We start from the raw sequence: 11,023 nt of genomic DNA on the forward strand, positions 1-11,023 counted from the left end.
CAAGGTTGGAAACCAACCCCCCCCCCCGGAGCAATTGGGCAATGTGTAAACTCTAAGGACCAGCTGAAAAGTATGCTGGTGATCTCATCCTTCATAAAGAACCTGATTTCCAATTATGTTTATCAGTCACTTCAGGTAAATAGTGACCTAATTGCTGAATGATCCATTGTTATTATTGCATTAGCCAAAGGGCTGTTGCAAAGATGACGCAGGAAAGTTCTTCTCTGTTGCTCCACAGGGTAGGACCTGAGCCAGTGGGTTCAAATAACAAGAAATGGGACTTTGACTTAACATTAGGAATAACTTCCTGACAGTACAAACTGTTCACAGTGTAACAGGCTGCCTCAGAAGGAAGTAGACTGCCTTTTCTTAGATGCTTTTAAGAGGAGGCATGATGCTGATGCTGCTTAATTTTATTTGCAGGGATGTTGTCATGGTGCATTTCTGGATGTCCTTTGAGTTCCCTCCATCTCTTTGATTTGCTTGCATATATAGGGACGCGGGTTGCGCTGTGGGTTAAACCACAGAGCCTAGGACTTTCTGATCAGAAGGTTGGCGGTTTGACTCCCCGCGATGGGGTGAGCTCCCGTTGCTCGGTCCCTGCTCCTGCCAACCTAGCAGTTCGAAAGCACGTCAAAGTGCAAGTAGATAAATAGGTACCGCTCCGGCGGGAAGGTAAACGGTGTTTCCATGCACTGCTCTGGTTCGCCAGAAGCAGCTTAGTCATGCTGGCCACATGACCTGGAAGCTGTATGCCAGCTCCCTTGGCCAATAAAGCAAGATGAGCGCCGCAACCCCAAAGTCAGCCACGACTGGACCTAATCCTCAGGGGTCCCTTTACCTTTACCTTACTGTGCATCAAAGTATTGGCTGCATTTACTCCGTTGGGTCAAAACCCTTTGAGAATTTCTCATCCGCACACTTAGGGAGAAAAACACAAGAGCTGGACCCGGCTCTCACAAGCGAGGCTTGTCTTCTGCAGGAATCATGTCCTTTGTCTCCGGTGTCAAAATATCAGCATACCTCACTTGTCTATCTAATCTTCTCACCTGAACTATTTATGGTATTTTTCTAGTGCCTGTCACTGAAGTATTCAAACATTGGTGGGGGGGGGGGGAAATCCCTCAGAAATGTCATTTATGCACACTAATTCTTTGCAACATTCTGATCTCTCCAAGTTTCGCAATCCCCCTGCCTTCTTTGTCTCTGTTTTAGGTGCTGCTTGCTTGTTGACTCTCTGCTTTCTATCAGCTTGACAGGTTTAAACAGCCATAGTAGAATTCCTTTGGCTTGAATGTTGGGCTAGTTGCCTTCTCTGCCAGCTCAGAACCCAATACAAAGACTCCAGATGGTCACAGTAGTAGATCTATGCTTTTGATATAAATCACTTGGCCTTTGGATGGAAGCCTTTGAAACGACACCCTGTTCAAGTGCTCCTTGTAGAAAGAGGCTACTCCTCCCAGCTTTAAGAAAACACATACTGTTTCTACTAGAATATTAAAACTGTGTGGAGCTTGGAGGGTTGACTCCTTGTTATTACTTAATAAGTACCAGATGAGTTTCAATGTAATGACAACACAATGTGGAAAACAATACGGAATAGCATTTTATTGCTACGTGCGCGCACACACACACACATACATTTTGAACCTTTTCCATGGAGAAATTACTTTTGTTCACCCACCTTTGAGTTCTTCCCCTTTGGAAACTTCTGCACTACTGCAGTTTAGTTGCAAATGAAGCACTATCATCTCCTATCTAAACAAAGCTGAAGTAAGGGTAATGGCCCATTGTCCAATTTATCTCTTGCTAGGTAAGGTAAAGGGACCCCTGACCATTAGGTCCAGTCGTGACCGACTCTGGGGTTGCAGCGCTCATCTCGCTCTATGGGCCGAGGGAGCCGGCATACAACTTCCGGATCATGTGGCCAGCATGAATAAGCCGCTTCTGGTGAACCAGAGCAGCGCACGGAAACGCCGTTTACCTTCCCGCCGGAGCGGTTCCTATTTATCTACTTGCACTTTGACGTGCTTTCGAACTGCTAGGTTGGCAGGAGCTGGGACCGAGCAACGGGAGCTCACCCTGTCACAGGGATTCGAACCGCCGACCTTCTGATTGGCAAGCTCTAGGCTCTGTGGTTTAACCCACAGCGCCACCTGCGTCCCATTATCCCTTGCTACCCCACCCTAAAACATCAAGAGGATTAAGGAAGCAAACTAGCCTTACACATAGACCAAAGGGCCTTTGAGGACCTCAGTAGTAAAAATAATTCCTTATCTTCAAACCCATTATTTCTCATTTCTATGTTGATCTGTGCCTTTTAAAAAAAAGTATAAATTTATTTAGAAAATTTTGTGAACTGCAAAGAGTTGCCTAAGCGAGGCATAGGCAAACTCGGCCCTCCAGATGTTTTGGGACTACAGCTCCCATCATCCCTGACCACTGGTCCTGTTAGCTAGGGATGATGGGAGTTGTAGTCCCAAAACATCTGGAGGGCCGAGTTTGCCTATGCCTGGCCTAAGCAGTATACATGATAATAAAATTAAATTGAAGGAAAAAGTCACTAAAATCTAATCTATCTATCTTCACTGGAGAATTTGGGTCCACTAATTTAAGTGGGTGTACCCTGAGTGAAACTTAGCCAAGTTCCAGCCACAAGAAAACTTCATGTCCCATTCTGTTCTGCTCTTATTGATGCTCCATTAAGCCACATCAGTTTCTTTGGATCATAAGATAAAGTTGTGCTGCTCTTCCCATTATTGTAGTCAAGGTTTTGTGGTGCATATACATGTATTTTCACCTAGCTCGCTGCTTCCTAGAAGGTGGAGGTGGGGAGTTAACAATGTCCTGCTAAAAAAACCAGCCGTGTAAGGATATCTGCTATTTTCGTATGGACTTTTTGACCTGGGCGGAAGGAAGGCATTTTAAGAGGTATTTCACATTCAGCACAAGCGAGTGCATACAGAGAATATGCGAGTTGGAAAAGGTACTATAAATCTTTTATTGCTCTGCGTCTGGGATGACCACGTTAGTCAAGACTCAGTTATGCAGATTTTTCCAAAACTAATGACAATAAAAACTTTACAGCTCACTGGGCCTTCACATACTTTTTGCTCTCACACTGTCCTTTATTTCTTCTGATCCTTTGCCCCATTTCTTTGCACAGAAATAGAAAACAGTCTTGTAGCATGCCAGACCGTCAGTTCATCCAGCACAGTGTTTGTCTGCACCAACTGACAGAGGCTGTCCAGGGCTTCAGACCAGGAGTCTCTCGCAGTCTGACCTGGATATCCCAGGGATTGAAACTAGGACCTTATATATTTATTTATTTTACTACATTTCTAGGCTGGATCTACACTGACCTGTTTAACTTTATTCCCCCCATTAGAACAATATTAGGCATGCCGCTCTAAAATTTCACAGGACATACTTGTTATTGTTATTATTTGCATTGGTTTTTTCCATCAAATGTAAGTAATACCCAGCCACACCATTTCCCAAAATGCTGTTTCTGCTGGTTGCTGGTTCCTCTGCTCCACCCTCTGGTGTCACATTTTAATTCTTCCTCCCTCCCTCCTTCCCTCCATGTCCTTTGTTATCTACCCCTTGAATACCATTGGAGAGGGGTCGGTGTTTGAAGGCAGTAAAAAAAGGTAAAACGCTACATAGAGACATATGAGCAGTTTTTCACCGATACAGCAGCAGAAAACAATTAAAATTAGGCAATAAAAAAGCCAAGGTATTAACACATTATGAATGTAAAAAGTAGGATTTCATGTGTTCATCTACATCAGGCATAGGCAAACTCGGCTCTCCAAATGTTTTGGGACTACAACTCCCATCATCCCTAGCTAACAGGACCAGTGGTCAGGGATGATGGGAACTGTAGTCTCAAAACATCTGGAGGGCTGAGTTCGTCTATGAAAACTACATTATCAAAACCATTCCTTAACCCTTCCATGATATTAAAAAACAGAAGTGTAGATCTTTCCCAGCCCACTTTTCCTCCGGGGACCTTGAGGTAGCAGATATAGTTCTCCTCCCCCACCATTTTATCCTCACAACAACCTTGGTGCTGGCAGGGAGAAAGGCACAAGCCCAACAGTAGGTGGAACCAGAGCCAATGGCAGGCAGAGAGGCAGAGTCATCCCCTGATTGGTTGTAAGCAAGAAGGCAGGCAGGCAGGGACTGGCTGAGGGCAGAATGAGGTTGGTGGGGCAGTGTACCATTTGCCCTAAGCAACCAGCCTCCACTGGCTGCAGGGTGTCCAAAGGCAATTGGAGTAGCATAGGATTTGCCCATGTTACTATGCCCATTCCCTCTCTAACCCATCCAGATGTGCCGCATAATGAGTTTACAATCTGTCGTCGTGTCAACTCTGGGGATCAGGGTTCATTGCCAGTCTGATGGCATCCTTGGGTCCGAGCATTATCACTAATAGTGTGGAATAGTACTACTGTACTGGGGCAGCCTTCTGTTTCCACGCATGTGAACTCCGTCACAATCCTGTTTGTTCTTTCATCTGGGTTTATATTGCATATTGGCAGTGAGATTTGCAGAATGGTACAACTTTATTTTGCAAGCTGTTCTGAGGATGTATTTCAGTGGAGGGGGAAAACAACACATCTGTACTGACAAAATAATAAAAATAATGGGTAGTTCCATTGCAGTCGCAGTCTGGGTGTGGATAGCTTTGCCGTGCAGGCCTCCAGTCCTTCTAATAAATACATTAAGGGTGTCCCCCATTAAGCATCTATCACCCTCCTGATTGTTTGTTTTCTTCTTTCCTTCCATATCACCATGAGTCATGCTGTGTGCTTTTTTAAAAAAATAATAGTAATAGCAGGTCACAAGAAAGTTGTCCAAATTTGTCACGTTGTGCCACAGCTAGCGATTTACTGGCTAGCTGTTGTGCAGCAAATGTTCTCTGTCTCTCTATAGAGGTCACTCTGCTTTAAAAAAGAAAGAAAAAGAAATCCGGCAAACGAGAAACAAAGGCCAGTTGGGTTTGATACGTTCAGAGCAAATAGTTATCATCTGATTGAAGAACAATGGCTCCTTAGAATGCTCAAACAGTGTTTGTTATTGTTTGGGAGCATGTGCTCTGCGGTCATCATATGATAAAACATACTGATACGGAAAAGGAGTGTGTAGCAGACACCCTCGGATCAGCTGTTCCTATCCAATTTTGGCAAGCTGCAGGAGGAAGCTATCAGGCGGGCTGCAATATGCCAATGCTGTTTGAACCACATTAGTCACTTGCTTTATTGTCTGGGCTGTTATCAAAGGAGTTTATTGCTTCTTCCTTCTTCCTTCTTGGATTCACAAAATTCCAAAGCGTTCTTTTGCTTGGGAGAATGTGAAATTGTGGGGCATAGTGCATTGTACAAATGATAGGCGTTTGCTGCTGAAACATTAGTGAATGGTACAGAGGGACAGATTCCATTCTGGGTCTGAAAGCTTCCATCTGCAATGGAATGATTTCTTGCACAAACTTGCAGCCTCCACCAGCAGTATTCAATGACTGAATGTGCTTCAATGGATCAGGCTGTAGGCACAGGAATAATAAGAAACATGCAGTGGTATCCAGATTTGAGCATGCTAATGTCTATGTTTGCATGTATCACCTTGAGAAAATGTCTTATTATTGCAGCCTGAAAAGAAAACACTTATATTTGATATACAGTGGTACCTTGGTTTATGAACTTAATCCGTTCTGGAAGTCTGTTCTTAAACCAAAGTGTTCTTAAACCAAGGCGTGCTTTCCCATAGCAGCGGGGGACTCAATTTACAAATGGAACACACTCAACAGGAAGCAGAATGTGCCACCCTGCCCTGCTGCCCTGCCACCCCGCCAAAACTTCCCTTACCTGCATTGTGCAGCAGTACTCGTGAAGTGGCAGCAGTGATGGCGAGTTCCAGTGATATCTCGCAGAGCTCTTGCAAGATCTTCATGGAGAGCACAAGATCTCAGCGGAAACTGCCTGGGCTGCTGGCACCCCTTCTCCACTGGTGGTGATGGGGACAATGCCTTGTGGGCTTTTTCTGCCTGAGGTGGCTGCCTCAGCTTGTTCCATGTGTGGGCCAGCCCTGAGCTCAGATAGACCTTGTTGCTCAGGCAAGACTCCAATGAGATGGGAAGTCTTCTTATGCTCCTCCCTACACAGGAGGAGCCAATGGTCACTCTGGACACATGGAGTTGGACCAAAACCAGAACAATATTTGTGGAGAGGCTGAAGACATGCAGTTCATTGCATGGGGCAGTGGTGAGCAGTTCTGGATGAGGACAACATAATATGCCATGGCTAAACAGGGGTCAGATGCTTCAATCTTCTTGTAACCACATCAGAAATACAGAGAAGAGGGCAGGGAGGAGGACTTTGTAAGCCCAGGGCTTGTTGCTTACTGTATGTAACACTAAACAGCACTTTCATGCTACATTCAAACTGGGTCAACATATCACAGGACCTTTGCTGGAAGCTTTCCACCACCATCAAAGTTACATTCCTGTTGCTGAACCTAAGTTTTATTACTGGGCCCATGGCGCAGCTGATTGATCTCGTCTATGAATTAAGCAAACCCTGAGTTGGACTCACTGGGGGCTGCAGTTCAGTACAGAGCGTTAAACCTGGCAACTATGTATAACCCCCTAGGGTGTTTAATGTGAAATTAAGGTTTTACTCTCAGAAATGGGAATAGTGGACTCTGGCAAGCAAGCATTGAACGAATGGTCACTACGGGACAGTCAAACTGTGCATATTTTATCACCCAATACTCCACAGATTTCACGCCTTCTCTCAAGACTGGTTATCTTCTCGTTATTTGAAACTTAAACATCTCACACAATTTATATAACCTTATTCATTTAAACTGATTTATACCCACGGCAAGTTAAGCTGGAAGAAAAGGGAGAAAAGTGGTATTGATTAACCTGTCATATGGCATACACTATGATGCTAGCTACCTCAGGAATGCTTCAGTGGTTTCGTTAGAAACTGCCGGTGGGATAGGATGAAATTTTCTTGACAGCGCTGGATGTCCAGTCTATCAGCAAGGGCTCTTTCTGTGTCATATATGGCTACCACGGCCTCTGGAGATCAACTGAGCAGCATACAGAATAATAACAACATCACAATATGTGTGAGGAGTGAATAAATTAGCACCATATTTCAGCGTTGGCTTCAGGGTCTTATCATTAACAAAACAGTTGCACTGCTTACTGCTCTGTGTGTCTCATTAAAATGCTTGTGTAATAAAAAACGCTTTTACAACTTGCTCCATGATAAATGTTGTCATGGTCATGTATCAAAAGTGGTCCCCCAATATTTTGGATATCACATCTCTTTTGTAGGAAAGAGCAACTGGAAACTATCAAAGAACCAAGAGAGGATCACTCCCAAGTAGTATTTTTAGAAAACTGTATTTGAAGGAATACGATTGTAGATTGTTACTTCAAATTAATTGCTTGCTATCTGCAAATCTGTGCTGCCACCATCTAAAAATTATTATTATTTATTAATTTTCCAAATTATTACAAATCGAGCCAAATTACTTTAATTTAATACAATTTCTTAAAATCATATGTCCATGTCAGGGACGTGGCTGAATTGAATGCCTGGGAAGAGTCTGGAGATGAAGGATTGCCAGTAGAAAGGGAGCCAGAATCTGATTTCTAACCCCTGGATCCAGCAAGTGCTAAAAGATAAGCCAGACTACCTTCCTGTGTTGAGGCGATAGCCTGGGTGATGGGCCACTAAGAAACAAAGGAAAGGGGCTCTGTGTGAGACAGCAAATGGATTAAGTTCATGGTTGGTTAGAAGGACAAAGTCAGAGTTGGAAGCTGAGAGTGCAGTGATGTGACCTAGAAGTAAAGCAGCAAGTCAGAGCTAATTTTGAGAGCAATGTTTGATTTCTGTTTGAATCAAAGGCTGTGGTTGTGGGAGAAGCAAGACCTTTTTGGGGGTATTGATGTTGTGAACCCGTCCATCGTAGGCTCAGGTTGCATATATGTGTAAACCATATATCTTAAAGACACTGCAGTCTCCACTGTTCCTCATTCCCAAAGGAAGCATGAACCCTGGGTAAGCATCCGGAATCGCACACCGCTTGGAGATTGTGGCAGGTGTGGTGTTCTGAGCTTACCTTGTTGTTGCAAGGTGGCCAAGGGTGGTACCGTATTTTTCGCCCTATAGGACGCACTTTTCCCCCTCCAAAAATGAAGGGGAAATGTGTGTGCATCCTATGGGGCAAATGCAGGCTTTCGCGGAAGCCTGGGGAGACTGGCACGACTTCCCTAGGCTTGCGGATAGCAGGCTGTCCTCGGGGCTGGGGTCGGGGGAAGCTCGGGCTTCCCCCCGCCAGCCCCGTGCCTGGGGGGGGGGAATAATTTTTCCCCTTTATTCCCCCCCCAAAAAAAAACCTAGGTGCGTCCTATGGGGCGGTGCGCCCTATGGGGCGAAAAATACGGTATATGTGTATATCTTTTCTGTTACAATTTGTCCAGCAGTCTGTAGCCTCTCTAGCTGCTCATCCTTTCTGTGGCCATGAGAGTAGCTGCATCTTGATGTCTTCCTCTGGATTCTGGATTTCCTCTGAAGTATGGGTTCCAGGAAGGCAGCAGAGTGCAGACCATTGGCAACATGGTGCATAGGATTAAAAAAGGGACACCCCTTGGCCACATTAAAAATGCAGCAAATGCAAATAAAATTAAATAAAACGATGCACCCCACTCAACAAAATTCTGCTTACTAACTGATGGAGAATGGTCTAAAAGGAAGATGGGAGAAATTGTTGGCACAGCAGTAATATAAATGTGCCAAGACTGATTCTCCCAGTTCAATGTAGGAGCTTGCATTCTCTCACTTTCCCCCTACCTCTTTTAGCCATATAAGCTCTGTGTGCATGCATGAGCCCAGAAAGACCATACATTTTCTCAAAGGCTGTATGGTATAATAGAACATGATTTCAGAAGGAAATAAGCACCATTCATTTACTTCTAGCAGTCAAAAGTGAGACATTTAAGAAAAATCCTTTGAGTGCTCAATGCAAACGGTTCACAGTGTGAGTTCTTATCATCTCAGAGTCATATTTCTAGGATGAGAATTTGATCTCCTGCGTATTACCCTAGGAGTCCCCCGAGACCTGTACTTGGCCTTCATTGCTTTGAATTGCATTTTTGTACACTATGCTTGTAAAGTCTCATTCTATACATTAATGACTCGATTGATGTTTGCTCAGAGGGTGCAGATTTAATGTGCACTGATGAAACAAGTGTTATTCTGTTCTTTCCATTCTCTCACTAATGGGTATAGAACAATGTTTTTTTTCTTCTTCTTTCATTTCAAATACTCTGCATGACTGGACTTCCGGGGTGGCGCCATCGGCAATGGCGGATTCCCTCTGAACTGGAGGGACCAGCTCCACGGGAATCGGGTCTTTTCCGCTGCGGCGAAGCGGGGACCCATTCAAAAATCACAGGCGGATGAAGCCTGTGACCATGGGACTCGGCGGGCACCCTTAGCGCCCCCCCAACCCGCAAAAGAACCCATTAATGAGCTCCGGAGCGAAGAGGGGGAAGTGGCGCGGTGCTGAGAGTCAACTGCTTCTTCCGTGGAGCGAAGCCGCACAGCCATTGCCGGAGAACGCTGCCTTTTTCCTGGGACAATCTGGCTTCTAAAATAATCACCCGTGAGTACCTAAACTCGGACAATTGGACTCTAAATAAGGACTTGTGAGCAGAAAGGAAAACTGGACGTAAAAGTTTACCTTAATTTGGTGCTGAAACGGGAAGTTCTAAACAGGAAGTCAGCCTTCCGTTTCTTTGCAGATAGATTAAAGCATAGACATGGCAAACTAGAGCTCAGAAAATCGCCTGTAAAAGATTAACTTCCATCATTTCAAATTGTTGAACCCCCTTCGGAAGCAGGAGAAGAGGGGGGATTTTTCCGACTGTTTAAACCTGCAGAAGTGAGGGTAAAGTAAAGTAACTTTCCACCGTCCTGATCCTGGAGCGGGGTGTTAGGACTGACGTTTTTTGAAGCTCATTGACCAGAGACAACGTTTTTGACAGATAGCTATAAGAAGAGAAACTTTGACTCCATTGTTCCCCTTCGCTTCTTAAAGGAACAAATATTGACAAAATATCTGAAAAAGGAAACTTTGTCACTAGACTTGTCTTTAAAAGAAAGAACAAATAGAAGTTTCCCCCCTAGAGGGAGACTGTGAAACTGTAACCAACTCCGGGAAGCTGGCAGCTGTTACAGATTACAATCGTGGGAATAGACATCTGACCTTGCAGGACAATGTATTCAGAAGCTCTGTTGTGTGCTTTCTATAAAACAAATGCCCTATTGGAACAGTTACATGAGAAGACGAATTTGATGGCTGATTCGATTAGAAATTTTGAACAGGCAGTGGGAAATTTTGAACAGGCAGTGGGAAAATATGTGGAGCCCACCCAGGAATTAAATCAGGAGTGTGCCTTGACAGAACAGGCCCAACAGGAACATGAGCTTTCGGATTTGACAAATGAACTTGGAAAAAGCCAGATTTGGAAAGAAAAAGTTTGGTTTGGTTTGGAAATGGGGGGCTGGATAGACCCCCCTATGCAGGGATGTTTGGACTTTCCAAGTCTGGCAATGGGCCGTGAGATGTCTGGGATTGTGGGGGCTCTTAATTTTGGAGGGATTCTGAAACACGTTTTTAAATACCACATGGAGTTTAGTTTGGACTATGGAAAAGGGGCTGATCTGTTGAAAAGGGTCAAAAACATTGTTAAGCTGGAGTTCCCACGAGTGAAACGAGCAGGAGACAAGGGAAAATACAGTTACAAAGATGAAGAAGAGCTGCGGAAGGGACATGGAAGAGACTTAAGGGCCTCGGATATAAGGTTACCAGGTTAATGCGCTAGATCGATGGGAAAATAAGGACTGACAAAACCCGGGACCAGAAGGAAGGGACGCTGGATGAAGATTGGATTGTTTCTATTTCTTTTTCTACTACTAGGACTGTTTTATAAAATTGA

General features: G+C 44.5%; 1 long non-coding RNA gene across 2 annotated transcripts in view; it reads right to left on the reverse strand.

Annotated features, from left to right (window-relative positions):
- LOC308459169 overlaps positions 1-6,371 on the reverse strand; it is a 357,371-nt gene extending 351,000 nt beyond the window's left edge. The window contains exons 1-2 of one of the 2 annotated variants that reach the window (XR_013977839.1): positions 5,871-6,313; positions 2,181-5,654 (exon numbers count right to left, since the gene is read on the reverse strand). This is a non-coding gene — a long non-coding RNA (uncharacterized lncRNA). Of the gene's footprint in view, positions 1-2,180; positions 5,655-5,870 lie in introns of those variants that run through there. The other variant, XR_013977840.1, reaches the window with a different exon arrangement.
- Between the last annotated feature and the right edge of the window lie 4,652 nt (positions 6,372-11,023).

The sequence above is a fragment of the Podarcis pityusensis genome (genome assembly GCF_964106645.2).
Source record: "Podarcis pityusensis genome assembly, chromosome: 12".
NCBI lineage: Eukaryota > Metazoa > Chordata > Lepidosauria > Squamata > Lacertidae > Podarcis > Podarcis pityusensis.